General features: G+C 38.8%; 1 protein-coding gene across 8 annotated transcripts in view; it reads left to right on the forward strand.

Annotated features, from left to right (window-relative positions):
- FAM110B (family with sequence similarity 110 member B) overlaps window positions 1-16,074 on the forward strand; it is a 129,872-nt gene that overhangs the window by 59,099 nt on the left and 54,699 nt on the right. The window contains exon 1 of one of the 8 annotated variants that reach the window (XM_061599362.1): window positions 11,920-11,942. The exons of the other annotated variants lie outside the window; for them this stretch is intronic. The gene's annotated coding sequence lies outside the window, so the exon portion shown is untranslated. Of the gene's footprint in view, window positions 1-11,919; window positions 11,943-16,074 lie in introns of those variants that run through there. 8 annotated transcript variants of the gene reach the window in all.

Genomic DNA, 16,074 nt, shown 5'->3' on the forward strand with positions numbered 1-16,074 from the left:
GGTGCATTCACTATAGCTGCCCAATTTCCCTGCTTTTTAAAGAAATATCTGTTGGCTATAGGTACATTCTTAAGACGCAAGGGTTTTTTTTTTTTTTTTTTTTTGCCTATTAGTGAATAATACATTGGGTTTGGATGCAAAAGTTCTGTTCCTTACCGCAGAAGTCTTTCTTCAATGGAAGAATCGACTCTTTGGATCCAGCCCCCTGAAAACTAGAGTTGGGTATAAAATGAGCAAGAAATTGAGCACTTCAGGTAATTATATACAATTGAAACAGCTCATTTGGATATGTCTATACGTATGTATATGTGTGTATATATGTAGCTTGCAAGCTGGAGATATTTGCTTCAAAATCAAATGTTATAAATGTTGTTTTTTAAAATCCTTCTTTTAACATGAAATCTGAATTTAGTACCAACACAATCTACATTTAGGCCCTAGCATTCTGTTGCTTGCTCACACTTATTGCAGAGAGAAACCACAAAGTTTTGAAGGGGGAAAAAACCTAGATAAATGCCCACCAGTTCGTTGGCAAGCATCATCATGGACAACTTTATGTAATGCTGAAAGGTTTGGAGAACATTTCTGATGGAAAAAACACAAACATAACCTCTATGACCTATTTTTCTTCATCTTTGTTACAGTTATGAGTGAATGCAGTTATGACTGGGGTGGGTTTTTTGTTTTTGAAGAAACTCATTGGCAAATGAAGGCACAGGCTGTGAAAGGGTTCAGTCAAGAAATCAATGCTGTTTTTCCATCTGCCTGCCTTGAAGACTATGTAAATTAAATGTACTTAACCATAAAGGCTGTCTACTTTACTAGAGGTACAGCTGGCATTTACAACCTACCACCAGCTCCATTTTGGGATCGATTTATGTATTTTAAAACAGTCACAGAGTTCCTTGGAATTTCTCATAGTGACTTGCAAGTAAATATGCAGCTTGAGCTAATAGGATTTTATTCCTTATGAAAGAAATCAGAGGGATAAACAATTTCTCGTTTTGCAACTTTGTTAAGTCTACATTTCAAAGTACATGGAATAAATACCTTAATGTGAATAGGACTGTATTTAGCATGAACTTAAATAGAAAATAAAGTGCTTCAGGTTTGGACCACTTTGATTTCCTGATGATTGAAGACTTGACTGAGGCATATATATATAAGGCTGTTTTTAATAATTTTATGGACTGCATCTCCTTTAAAATAATAATAATAAAAATGTGCGTGAAAGCCTCCTGCAGATACCATCTTATCAGGAGGTCCGTTCTGCACACTATAGGAAGCAGACCTTTAGTGTTGTGGCACCTACTCTTTGGAATTCCCTCTCCTTAAATATTAGACCATCTCTGTTTTTTTTTTTTGGCACTTATTGAAGACCTTCTTCTTTCAAAAAGCCTGTTAAGTAGAGACCTTATTATAGTCTGCATCTGTGCTGGAACTGCTTTTTAAGATGTTTTGTTTTAATATGTTTTAAAGTCTTTTGTTTTTATGATGTTTTAAAGTGCTTTTAATGTTTTTGTTTACTGCCATGGGCTCCTGCTGGGATGAAGGAAGAGATATAAAATAAATAAATAAATAATAAACTATAGAGTTGTGTTGTTTGAATAGGTTAATTAGGTTAAGCAAACTAGGATGAAAAAGATATAGGTATTAATTGCTTATGATCAAAACAGTACATTTAGTTTGATCAGTCCCAATTTGTGTTCAGGTTGCTCCAGATTAGTAGCCTGCTTCAGTTTCAGACCATTCATATAGGTAACGGTGTGTGGAACACATCATCCATGGTGCCCAGGAACTGGTATAATATATGTTAAAGAATTAATCAGGAATAATAATCACTGCACTATGAAATTTGACATGCATGTGAGTGGAACATTGCCCAGAAAGGCTTTTATAGTTCAGAATGTATATCACAAATTAGAAAGGTATGAGTAAATCCCAAGAGAATGTGGTTAACAAGTGCAGTCAAACCTATAAAAAGCAAAGAGAGCAAACTCTAAAAAAAGTTAGTTGACAGAGGCAAACAAAGATTTGAACACTCTGTTAGTGACATGCTTGGGTTTTGAGTTATCTATGGATCACTGTCTTCCCATGCATGTGTGTATATGGAATATGTGGTGGGCATCTGAAGCAAATGTGTATATTGTTCTGTATTCACCATAATATCTGTTGCTTTGAGATTTTGGACCTCTGGTCTAAAATATTGTCAGGATAGATTTTCATGCTGAAGATCTCCTCTCTTGTTGGGTTGCTACTTGTCATTCATTGTGGCAGTGTAAAGTTTATTTTATGCTTTGGAGTGAATTTTTGTGACAGTTTGCAGCTCTGTGTTTGGTGCTGTGATGGGCATTGCCTTCACCAGCCCAACCTGCACCCTATTGCAGATTCTATTTTGCTCTTCCCTAGAGTCAGTGTGACATAGTGGTTTGAGTGTTGGACTACAACCTGGGAGACCAGGGTTTGAATCCCCACACAGCCATGAAGCTCACTGGGTGACCTTGGGCCAGTCACTGCCTCTCAGCCTCAGAGGAAGACAATGGTAAACCACCTCTGAATACTGCTTACCATGAAAACCCTATTCACAGGGTCGCCATAAGTCGGAATCGACTTGAAGGCAGTCCATTTCCATTTGCAGTTCATCTCTTGAAATCAGAAGCACCAGGAGATTTTTTTCAAGTTCAACAATTTCTGGACAAGCCACATAGTGTGGTTTGCTCTGAGGGGCAAAGTAACCTATCCCTCCACACACTGGGGGGGGGGAAATCCAACTGCCATGCCCAAGGAGCTGGGTATATGAAAATTCTACTTTCTATTTTCATTTGCTTGACATTTTTCCAGGTTTTTAAGTTAATGGAAAGACACATGTGCCTTATTTTATTAAAGAATGTCTAATACTCATGTACATATGTTTTGGTTCTTAAACCAAAAGCTTTATTAAAATCTGTATCCTTTAAATTTAATTCAGCTTCTAGAAATACTCGAAAGTTTAGCTCCGGTAGGGCCTGGCCCTTCACCTTGAGGCAGGACTTGGGATCCAAGTTCCAATTATTGATTGTCCCAACAGTTTTATATTTTTGAGCCAATGATCTTATGTACCACAGTGAAATTCCGTAGGGATTGTTATAATTGTGTTTTACTGAGATTGTGGTTTTGTGTTTGTGTTATTGGTCAGTTGAACATAATAAATATAGTAAAACTACCATTCAAAAGTTCTAATTCATTCTTCCAGACAATTGCTTTTTTAATATGAAAGTAGTAAGTTTCAGAAACCGTATTGAATCAATACACTTGAAGATTTTTGTCAGAAGCTTCTTTTTTACCAGTGCTAGAAAAGTCCTTGTTTTAGAATAAAACGTGTTGGAGTTTAACAACAACAACAACAAAACCTATAAATACATATCTGTGTTTTATTCATAATTATTTTGTGTATACTCCTTAGAGTTTTCTGGTAAGCTATGTATAAATAAATAGAAATACACAAAGATGAAGAATTGTTATAGTATTTTATTTAGAAAAATGTAGGGCTTAAAATTATTTCTTTTAACTTGGGGTTTTTGCTGGTTTTATTCACAGCGTTTCTAATAGGGATCCCTTATTTTAATTTCCCACATAAATGTTTACAAATATGTGTCTCTACTCTACTTTTAATTAGGAAATAAACTGGTAACCTTAAAAGGTTTTCCCCAAACCACAAAATTGATTAGAGTCAAAACTCCATTTTGAAATTTGAACTGATGAATTCTGAAATGTCAAAGAGCTTCTATTGCTTCTATTGCAGAGCTTCTATTGTATCAGCACGGAAGTAACTGTACATCACTCCTCTTCAGATCTAAAATGGTCTTGCAGGTACAGGCAATAAATGGAAACATCTGAATTTCAGGGGTGGGCCTGTGGCCTGCAGGCCAAACTTGCCCTGGAATGGGTCCCAAATTGGCCCATGAGCCTGCTTCCCTGTCCACCTGTCCCACAACTGATGACATATGTGCTGTCAGATGTGAGGTAGATAGAGATGTTGCTGGATTGGCTGCACAACTGAGTTCTCCATGATGAACCCGATCGCAGAGCCAATTCCTGCTGAAAGCAGATTTGCCAGCCTTATGCTCAGGGCTGACAAATCGCCTTGCGCTATGGTTCCAAAGTGCCCAATAGCCAGCTGGCTGTCAGATGCATGGGAAGCACTTCATAAGGAACTTCGACAGGTGGACAGGACAACCCACCTGTCACTCATCCTATGTCTGGTGATAGGTGGATTGTCCCACCCACCTGTCAAAGTTGGTCCATGGGGTGAGGACAGATAGTGACCTGGCCCACTGGGTGAAAAAGTTTCCCTACCCTTGCCCTGTAGGAACCATCATTTCCCAGTCTAGCCTTGATAGTAAAACAAAGCATTTAATGGGCATTCATTTGACATAGGGCTGTATCCAGACAGGGTGGATTGATTTTAATAATTTATTTAAATCACAATGGTGCAAATCTGATTACTAAAACATTGTTTATAACTCAATATAGTATTTTACAAGGAGGGAACACTGTGTAATTGTTTAGATAACTTTTTTATTAATTAAGGAAATAGTACAGAATATTGCCAGTGTCAAGCTGCAGATGCTGCAGATGTACTTCAGGAGTGGTAAGAACTAAATCACAAATGCAACAGCACTTATATTTTATTAAACTAAATCTCAAATCCCTTACTGGGAGGAAGGACAGGATATAAATCTAATAAATAAATAAATATTACATAAATATTTTAGCATTGCAGTTCAGTCTGATGGCTGGCCTTCAACTCTTGTTTTTCCAAATTTTATTAACTCTTAACAGACAATTCATCTCAACAATAAACATACATTGCCCTCAAAATGTCTGTAAGTAGATTATATCTTTCCCACTCCCACTGTCATTTTTATTCATAAACAGAAATACAAGTTTTCCTTCTTTTTCATCTCCTGCATTTTTGCCCAGGGAAGGAATTTCTTCCAAATATTCCCAGAGAGAGTCTTATGCCCAGAAGCCATGACGGTTCTTCTTTGACAAAAGTGTGGGGGAATATAGGAACTGGAAGCTGTGCCTATATGATAATGTCTTCCCTTTTCCCCCCAGTCCTCACCACTGTTCCTTTCTACTCTGCCTCCAACTGTCCTTTCCTATATTGTTTCTGTCCTAATTTCTTTGCCTTGTGTGGCTCAAGTCCACTACCACAATAGCTTTGTACAACAATCCCATTCCCATCCAGCCTGTGTCTTTGCACATGTAACGCTAGTCAGAGAAACACAAAGTCCAGAATTTTGTAGTTAGGCTGGGCAGAGCATTTTCACGAGATGAAAAACTGAAATGAATGCCCATTTTTTATTGGTAGGTAGCTCAGTGTATGTGAGTGTGATACAGCCATTCATTCATTTTTATGAGACTGGAAGTGTAGGTTTAGCATGTTTGTAATAAGATTGAATTGAATGAGAAATTTATTAATGTATTTTTTTTTAAAAAACTGCTTTAAATAAAAATCCATTTTCCCACATTCCAAATACTTTGTGAGAGCCAGTGTGATGTAGTGATTAAGGTGCTGGACTACAACCTGGAAGACCAGGATTCAAATTCCCACACTACCATGAAGCTCACTGGGTGACCTTGTGCCAGTCACTGCCTCTCAGCCTCAGAGGACAGCAATGGTAAACCCCCTCTGAATACCACTTACCATGAAAACCCTATTCATAGGGTCGCCATAAGTCAAAATCAACTTGAAGGCAGTCCATTTCCATTTTTTCAGATCCTTTGTAAGGGTCTGCCAACACTTAGGAGTGTGTTTGAAGGGAGCTGCAGTGAGAAATTCCCCTTGAGCTAGCCAAGCATCCTTGTGCTCATGGTATATTGGATTCAACCCACAATTTTTCATGCAACACCGAGGAGTCAGGGAATTGGTGTTCTAATGTAAGATGTGTATGCATATGTGTGTGTACGTAATAGGAGCAGCTGTGCTCTGCAAACGGCCAATGCTTCCAAAGGCGCCTAAGGGTGCTCATCTGCTCATCTTACCAGCCTTCTATCTCCCACTGCTGCATGCCAGAATCTGACCAAATGAACGTATTTACCCACACCCACCAGGTATGCCCTTACCTCCCATGGCATGGAGTACAGAGTAAACAAACAAACCTGCCCATATGTGTCAATATCCAAATAAGCAAAATATTTCTGCTCCTCGACTTTCCAGCCTTTGGTGGGTGCTGGAAATTCAAGGAGGATGAGGGAAGGTGAGCATGGACCTACAAAGCCACATTCCCCACACTGACCAGACCGTGCAGATATCCTGCGTCCTCTCCCCCCTCAACTGCAAATGATGTTCCTAGAGGGCAGCTTCGCTCTAGCTGATGGAGCAGTTTGTTATGACCAGTGGGAGAATCATCTTGAATGTGGCCTTCCATTCATGAAATACCTTTTCCAGAGAAATCTACCTGGCACCAACATCTTTTTAGCATTGAGCAAAGGTGTTTTTTATTTTTTTTCCAGGTTTTTAACGTGTGTTTTTTAAGATGTTGTAATTTACATTTCATTTTTATTTTTGTATTTTATCATGTTCTTGTAAATGGCACTGGAATTCTTGCTAAAGGATGGCATGTAAATATTTAAATAGACAAATAAAAATTAGGAAGTTGTGTTATTAAAAAGGCAGCTTTGTATATAAGATTTTACACAGTCATGCTTTCTAATTTGTTTTCTGGTATTATATGACCTCTGTTAATTCACTGGTATAAAATACTTGGTGGTTGTTTTTTTACATTAACAGTATGTGTGTATGATGTAAACACATAGCTGCTGTGTTTGGGTTTTTTAAAAAAAGTCATATGGGATATGGCACTTTACCCGAGAGAGAACAGAGAGAGAGCCCTTGTCTGCATAGCCCTACTGGGTTATGTTTCTTTATCATGATAGAGTGTGACAAAAGATACAAAGCACACAACTTCACCTTTTAATAGGTAAAAGATCCTACAGAATGAATTCCATAACCTACCGAGTATCTGTCTCAACATATACAAATATGTAATAATAGAGAGGAAGACAAGCATTTGTGCTTTTGAAAATGGTATTATACTGTTCCTTGCCTCCCTATTCCAGACTCTTTGGAGTACCATGCTTGCTTCTTGTTCCTGGAAGCTCTTTGTTCTTAATCATTATGAGGCAGGTATGTCAGGACCAAGAGTTCATTTTGAGACTAGAATATTCATCATAGCTTGGCTTCCTAGGGCAAAGCAATCTGCAGTGTACCAAAATATTTGTCTGAGGTAGAGACTTAAGATTGGAAAATGTTCTTGTGGCGTATATTTAGGAATCTTAGACAGCTGTTTAGGATGCTGTTTAACATAAGGGGTGAAGTCCAGTAGTCCTCTCTTAACTGAAATCTAATAGGCCTTAACTCTGGCTGTTCTGGTTGTGCAACCCTGATATTTCAAATAAATACATGTAATATAGCTTCAACAGCTGAGCCCACACATTTGTTTGTTTTTTATATGTAAGCAAGCCTTTACTGTCTTGACACCAAGTTCATGAACCTGTATATTCCGTAGCTTCCTGCTTGCTTCAGAGCAAGCAGTGGGCTACGAATGCTCATTTCAGTTCTTAAAAAACTCTTAGGCTGCATTCCTATAGATGTTTGCTTGGTAGTCAGCCCCGTTGAATTTAGTATTCTAAGAAAATCTGTATAGGAACAGTCTGGAAATCTTAACTTCCAGAAGAGTAGTCTTATTAATCTGTGATAGAAAGTCAACCAAGACAGAAAAATACAATAAGGGTATTTGTTAATTTATAGAATGGGGAGTAAATTTATCAATGGAGACTAGATATCTTGGCTAGGCTTTTCATTACTGGCATTTCCTCATGCTAATCAAGATGCATAGTTTTGCTGTCTTTTCATTTTGAATTTGTTATTTATTTATTTTGCAAAATGTGAATGTGAGCAGAGAGACATTCCATCTTTTTAGATTCCAATTAAATTCAGTTTGGGAGATTGCTTTGCTGAATCTAATGATTGAGCAGCAGATCAGTCTTGCATGTTAAGTTACTTTTTCTTCACCAGTTGTGTAAAATAGGTTACAGATACATCAATAACACTTTTTATAAGCTAATTTGGATTTAATGTTAGAAAAGTCTCAGTTATGCTGATTATTGCAAAGAAATTGCAAACTTAATTTAAGTTGCCATAGTATGCCTGATTATAATCAAGGAATTTCAGAAGGAAATCACCCTGTGCTTTATAGATTACAGCAAAGCCTTTGATCGTGTAGATCATGAAAAACTATGGAATGCTTTAAAAGAAATGGGGGTACCACAGCATCTAATTGTCCAGATGCGCACCCTATACTGTGGACAAGAGGCTACTGTAAGGACAGAATATGGAAAAGCCGATTGGTTCCCCATCGGAAAGGGTGTGAGACAGGGGTGTATTTTATTACCCTGCCTGTTTAATCTATACACAGAATATATCATACGGAAAGCGAGATTGGACTAAGATGAAGGAGGTGTGCAAATTGGAGGGAGAAATATCAATAATTTAAGATACAGAAATGATACCATACTACTAGCAGAAACCAGTAATGATTTGAAACAAATAGTGATGAAAGTTAAAGCAGGACTACAGCTGAATGTCAAGAAGACTAAAGTAATGACAACAGAAGATTTATGTAACTTTAAAGATGACAACGAAGACTTTGAACTTGTCAGGGATTATCAATACCTTGGCACAGTCATTAACCAAAATGGAGAACAATAGCCAAGAAATCAGAAGGCGGCTAGGACTGGGGAGGGCAGCTATGAGAGAACTAGAAAAGATCCTCAAATGCAAAGATTATCACTGAGCACTAAAGTCAGGATCATTCAGACCATGGTATTCCTGATCTCTATGTATGGATGTGAAAGTTGGACAGTGAAAAAAGCGGATAAGAGAAAAATCAACTCATTTGAAATGTGGTGTTGGAGGAGAGCTTTGCACATACCATGGACTGCAAAAAAAACAAATAATGAGTGTTAAAACAAATTAAACCAGAACCATCACTAGAAGCTAAAATGATGAAACCAAGGTTATCATACTTTGCACGCATCATGAGAAGACATGATGCTGGGAAAAGACAATAATGCTGGGAAAAACAGGAGAGAGTAGAAAAAGAGGAAGACCAAACAAGAGATGGATTTATTCCATAAAGGAAGCCACAGACCTGAACCTACAAGATCTGAACAGAGTGATTTAATGACAGATGCTCTTGGAGGTCGCTGATTCATAGGGTCACCATAAGTCGTGATCAACTTGAAGGCATATAACAACAGTATGCTTCATGCAACAGAGAGACAAAAATCATAATTCCATGCAGAAGGAAAGTATCTTATAACTTGTAGTATTAGTAAAAAGAAACCAGAAAAAAAACCCTAAAACATACGATGCAGTTCTATACATGTCTGCTCAGAGTAAGCTCCTTTGAGTTCAGTGGTACTTACTCCCAGGTAAGTGTGTAGGATTGCAGACGTAGGCACATAGTAGCTGGGTGTTAAATCCATGTCTACATGTTAAATATAGCTAGGTCACCATGTTAAAACTTCTAAGTCTGATAAAGGGCATTTTCTTAATGCATGTAATGGGAGGGGGTATATGTAATCGTGCAAAGATAGGTGTACATCTTGATGGCAACATACTGGAGTTGCAATGCTGGCCATCTGATTTGTCAAATAGTGGTTTGTTAGTCAACTACTATAATTTGACGTTACTCAATTTATTGTCACATTTGATGAAGTTAGGAAGGTTCTTGTGTAAATACAAAGGCCCACAAAGTCCAGCTTTGCTCATTAACCTTTACTGGTGGTTTCCCCTCACTCCTTTCTCCCCTGACTCTTCTGCGTATACTAAAACGTGTGGGGAAGGGTTTGGGGTTTTTTTATTTGCTGGGAACATTTGCAGAGGAAGGACCATCCTGAATGGCTTGATTTTGTGAATCTTCACAATTTGGAAAATTCTTGTTAGAGAATGTGGATGTCAAAGAAAATACAATTGTGAACCTAACAGGTTCAATCTGTTTTTCTAAAGTGTGTGTAAGTACAATTGAAGTACATTTGGGTTACATATATTTAATGTCTGTGTTGCATTCAGTAGGTTTAGCCCAGTGCAGAATTAAGCACATATATATTTTAGTGGGGTTTAACAATGCTTAGATGTTGTAACTAATCAATCTGGCAAAAAGATGTATAGACAGTTTAGAGTTTTTATTGCTGGTTTGAATTATTACACTCTCTATTCCAATGGTAATTTACATTAGCAACCAGAATGGTTTGACAGAGAGAGAGTGCACTTATCTGGGAGGCCCTTCCACTTACATGAATTCATTTTTCTGGCTTTCCATTAATTGTAGCTTGTTGAAAGAGGCAATAATATTATTTTGTCCTGTTGCAGCTATTTTAACATCTGGGGAAGTCTAAATTGGGGTTGATGTCGGTAGCTATTATTTGTGCTCATTCACCCATTGTCATTGACCTATTTATTCCCCAAGTTGTCTGGGATATACAATGTATCAGAAGGATGTGTTAGACACTTTATCTCATTTGAGATGGCTGTAATGGGGCATCCCTCATCTTGTCATGCTCCCCAAACCAAGTCACAGCTAGCCCCAGCCTAAACCCCAGTCACATTTCTAACCAAATCCTGACAGAGTTGAATGGAAGAAAATGCAGGTGAAGACAATTGAAGGAGCCAGGTATGGAAAAACAGAAGGAGCTATGGCCCACATGCAGTGCCAAATTTCCTGCTGCTTCTGGCTGCTGCGGCTGGATATTGTTGTACATCTTCCTCTTGTTTCTCCCAATACGTATAAAGAAATCATCAAGAAATTGGTTAGTGGGTATCCTCTGGCCATTTTGGCATCTGGACTTACTTGACACAAAGTGAGGAATTGCCCCTCCCCTCAGTTCTTTGCATGCACGATGCAGCAGAAGTTTTGAAAGAGAGTGGTGTTGGTCTGTTGTGTCCAGCAGAGAGATCTCTTCTTCCAGATTTCTCTGCAACATGTATAATGTGTGGAAAGGAATCTTTACATTGGGCAGCAGTGTTTACTGAAAAGGGGGGAGGGAGCATTTGCTTCTGATGAACTGGCAAGGGTTTTGTTTTTTTTTGAAACACAGATATAGTATAATTCAGCAAAATACTCAAGCATATTCTTTACAGGTTCCAGTAGCTCCATTTGCTTTGAATAGCCATGTGCCAGATATTTATATGCATCCTTATTCCATTAGAACACTGAACTAGAATTGAAATTGTTCAGTCTTTTCTACTGTTGATCCGCGATGTGTCAAGGAAAATGATCATGCTTCATATAAATGGCAAGAGCTTTGAATGTAAAGAATTAAACATATTGTAACGCAACTGATGAAGGAAACTAGTTTTGAAATTGGTGAATACAGCTCATACTTTTAAGATCCCATGAGGGAGTGTTGAAAAAAGCTGATTGTGGGGATTTGAATTCCTGTATTTAAAGAAATAGTAAGTGCACAGCATGTGTGCGCACACACACACAAACACACACTTTCCCTAGAATACCTATTTGTGGGGTGGGGGCGGAAAGTGTTTAATTTTCTTGATCATGTGCCCTTTTTTCATAGTACTGTGCTAGCAAACTGCTATAATTAGATTAGCAGGCTGCTAAACAGCAGTGACAGTATCCAAGTCTCAAAGAGCATGTGCTAGATTCTGCATGCGCCTTTCTCCCATTGGCTGCTGGCATTTGCTGCTTGCCAATTTGATAGGTTTCCACAGTAATCTTTATGCTGCATTAGAGACATAGATACAGAGGTACAGTGTTCATGCAACGGTGGAGGAACTCTCTCTTCTTGGGCAAAAGAAAAGCCTACAGATGAGAGAGGCATCGCTCTTTGTTATAAACCCATCAGCATTTAACAACTGCTGGCTGCAAGCAAAGGTCAGTGAAGGAGTTTCAGTTCATGGTAATTACTTTCAGGTCTTTATCTCCCCACATAAAACACATCCATGCATGAAATGAATACAGTTAATCATGTCATCTGTTTAATTTGATCTTGCTTTCATTAATATCGTGTACTGTAGCTGGATGGTCATACATTACAAAATGCATCATTATACTAAGGATGTAGCAGGGAAATATAATGTGTATTGCTCTTGTATGAAAATCTGAAGCCTGGCATGTACCCGTTTTGTTGTGGTAAGAGCAGTGTTGACATGTATTTGGGTTATTTATTTATTTGCTGAACAATTGAATTACAGCATGTATGACTTTTCTCTTTCACGGAGAAGGAAACATTTCTAAATAATAAGCAGGTAATGGAATAATTCAGGGAGATATCCTTTAATATGATCAGGACAATAACTGCTTGCCTATTTATGGGAGGGGGGAGGAATTTGGATTAATGTGCTCCATTGTCTGTCTGTCACATTATCTTTGGATGGATTCTTTGTTTGAGCTGTTGAATTTCTTATTAAGTAGCCTTTTAAAAGCAACCAATGAAACCCCATCTCTAGTGCAGTGAATCAATCTCTGCACACTCATTGTTCCCAAAGGCCAGACAGTGGGATCAAGCTGTGTGTGCGCACACACACGCGTGCATGTTTGTAAAGACCTTGCCCTGAATAGTGAAATAGAACAAGGTATATATTGGTGCAGTGATATCTTTGACAAGTATGTGTCAAGTATGTGTTTTGGGGGGGTGGCTGCTCTGGGGAACAAGTGTTTCCAAAATACTGTATTTGGGATTTGCTTAGTGATGGATCCAAACTTATTCAAAACTGTGCTGATTGAGAGGGTACATCTTGCTTGATATATTAGAAGAGCAGCCAAAGCACTGCAAGAGAGATCTGTTCTGATGTAGTTGCACAGTACCCTGTGAACTTATTCTGTGGAAATCTTACTGAAATGCATGGGACCTTGAGTATGACAATGTTCTTTTCAGTAGGGGTTTTGCAGGAGAGGTTCTTTGAGGATGCTCCTTTAGTTTGTTTTAACTATTGATGGCCACATAAATGTGCATTAGGTCACCAGTTGTCCAGCTGGCGCTTCGCCACCATGCGTCTGGGTAACAGGAGATTTACCTCAAGTGAATAATAGCACAAGCTATGGACATCAGCTACTTTGGTTTCACTTCTTATCTCTTCTTCTAATCTCTGGCTACCCACCCCCTCTCAGTGAAGTTTTGCACTGGATTACATGGCAAAACCAGTTGAGTCATAGCTATCAGCCTTTTGCTCATTAAAACAGATTTTGGTTATTTACTTGTCAGCTTTGTACATTTTATAATCAAGCACAGAGAGAATGGAAAGCAACAAAAGGTGTTGCTCATCAAATATTTTAGTGACTTCTACCTTCAATCTGGATTACTGTTCAATGCGGTGCAATAGTATCGATATTTGTTTTTGTAGAACAAGAGTTAGTCTAATTGTTAAGAATGTCACCCTAAATTTGGGACATCACACTTTTGAATCTGAGCCCAGCTATGAAATGACTAGTAGCTTTTGGCAACCCTCTCAACTTCAAACTCCCACTCTCAGCGTTAATATATTAATAACATCATCTAACAGGATTACTTAGAACTTTGAACATTTGGGGAGGGTAAACTATAGGTATTTTTTATTTACTTGTTTCATAGGCTTGAAGAACTTCAGAATCAGTATTATCTGAACTCCATATTCCCAGAAATTATAGAATAGTCTTTCTATTAAGTCCAGGACAATGATAAATGAAGAGAGTGGGTGCACACACACAACCTGTGTGCTTGCTTGCCATCTTCTAGCCCCTCTATGTGCTGTGTCAGTAAATAATTGTAATTGTCCCATGTTTTCTATTTCAAAGTAGACCAAACTGCCTCCTGTAGTTATCTATGTGGGTAGAAAATACAATGTTGCAGACTTCTTATGGTGTGGCACTTAATGCTGCTAATGCCTTGCAGATGTTGACAGTGGCTCATGTGACAGTTCTAAACAGGTTTAATTCAAAATGAGAATAACTTTCTCTTCTATACCTGCAAATATATATGATTAGATTTCTAAAAACACGAACATAGCTCCCTAAAGTATAACATGTTTTATATGCATCCCATATTAATCATTTTATGGATATGGCGTCTTCTTTACTGAGAGCTGACATTGTAACCCACCCAATCTGGAGCCCTACAGATATTGTTGGACTATTGTTCCCAACACCTTCAGTCTGGATGGGAAATGGTCAGGGATGATGGGACTTGTAGTTCAACAACATCTGAAGGACATCAGATTGAGGTAGGCTGCTGTAGCCCCTTACCTGTACTGTGCAAGCATACTGACACTGGAGGCAGAAGGTGGTTGTAACATAATTAAAGATGGAAGGATACAGGTATAATTTCCCATGGTATACACTCATTCCTTTTGTTTTACTCTTTATCTCTAGTAAAACAGGTTTTTCAGTTTTTTATGTCCTACAGCAGGGGTGAGGAACCTCGGGCCCAGTGGTCAAATGTCTGATCCTTGGGATTCTTCCCAGACCACACTCAACACTGGGCCTGCTCAGAGTCTGCCTTGAGTGCATCTCCTAGATGGAATATATACTTGAATTGTAATAATGCCTCTTACTTGCCTGGATAGAGAAATGTGGAGGAGAAATATAGAAACATGACATATCCCCCTGGCATTGAATTACGCATTGTGAGTGCAAGCAGAGGCACAGGATAATTACTCAGAGAGTCCAAAGCACCACAACCCAAAACACAAGAACCAAAGCCACTTGAAGAGAGACACTGTATGCATGTGCTTGTATGCTAATGTCAGAAGCCTCCGAGCCAAGATGAGAGAACTGAGTGCTTGGTCTTAGTAGACAGCATTGATATAGTGGGCATAATGGAAACCTGGTGGAATGGAGAGGACCAGTGGGACACGGTTATCTCTGGATATAAACTTTATATGAAGAACAGGGAAGGAGGTACTGGAGTTGGTGTCGCTCTGTCCATCAAAGAGGGTATTGAGTCCAGGAAGCTAGAAATCCCCAAAGGGGAAGACTCTTCCACAAAATTGTTGTGGGTAATGATATTGGGCCCTAATAGTAATTTAGTATTGAGGATATGCTACCACCCACCCCACCCCCAATCAAAATGCTCAGGGAGATCTTGAGATGAAATGAATTAAGCATCCAAAAGAACAAATGTAGTAACGGGTGACCTCATCTATCACATAGATTGGCTACGTATGTGTTCCAGTCATAAACAAGAGGTAAAATTTCTAGATACCTTAAATAACTGCACCCTAGAACAGTTGGACATGGAACCAACCAGAGGGGCAGTGATACTGGATTTAAGTGGCACCCAGGACCTGGAATGAGATGTACATGTTGTCAAACCAATTGGGAGCAGTGACCATAGCACTGTAAAATTAAACACACATGTAAATGGCCAATTGCCAAGAAAGTCCAACATGACCATATCTGACTTCAGAAGAGGAAACTTCCCCAAAATGAGGGGATTGGTAAAAAGGAAGATGAAAGGCAAAGTCAAGAAGGTCAAATCATTCCATAATGCTTGGGAGTTCTTTAAAACACAACATTAGAAGCTCAGCTGGAATGTATACTGCAGTACAGATCAGGAAATATTCTGTGTGGATGGAATGTAGCCTGCTGTACAAAGATAAGAATTGCACTGATTGCTCCACCTACTTTTTGCTTCTGGCCCCTCCCACCACTGGCATGTGGCTTCTGAAATGTTGTCGATGAGGGAATATGTCCCTCTGGCTGAAAAAGGATTCCTTCCCCCACTCGACAAGATTATAGTAGAACGAATGCCCACCATGGAAAACTGTGTCTTTGTTTATTTATTTATTACATTTATACCCCGCCTTTCTTTCCCAAGGTGGCTTGGCTTACATATGGTTCCCAGCCGGTCTCCCATCCAGGCACTGACCACATCTGACCCTGCTTAGCTTCAGCAGAGAGCTGGCCTTATGTGCCTTCAGAGCATAGCCTTTGTTGTACCACCTTCAGCCATTTTTAAAAATCATCTATCTTTAGACTTTGGGAAGTGGCCAGAAAATGAATGCAGATGCATATTTGTAATGTGTGAATG

The sequence above is a fragment of the Rhineura floridana genome, chromosome 1 (genome assembly GCF_030035675.1).
Source record: "Rhineura floridana isolate rRhiFlo1 chromosome 1, rRhiFlo1.hap2, whole genome shotgun sequence".
NCBI classification, from domain to species: Eukaryota; Metazoa; Chordata; class Lepidosauria; order Squamata; family Rhineuridae; genus Rhineura; species Rhineura floridana.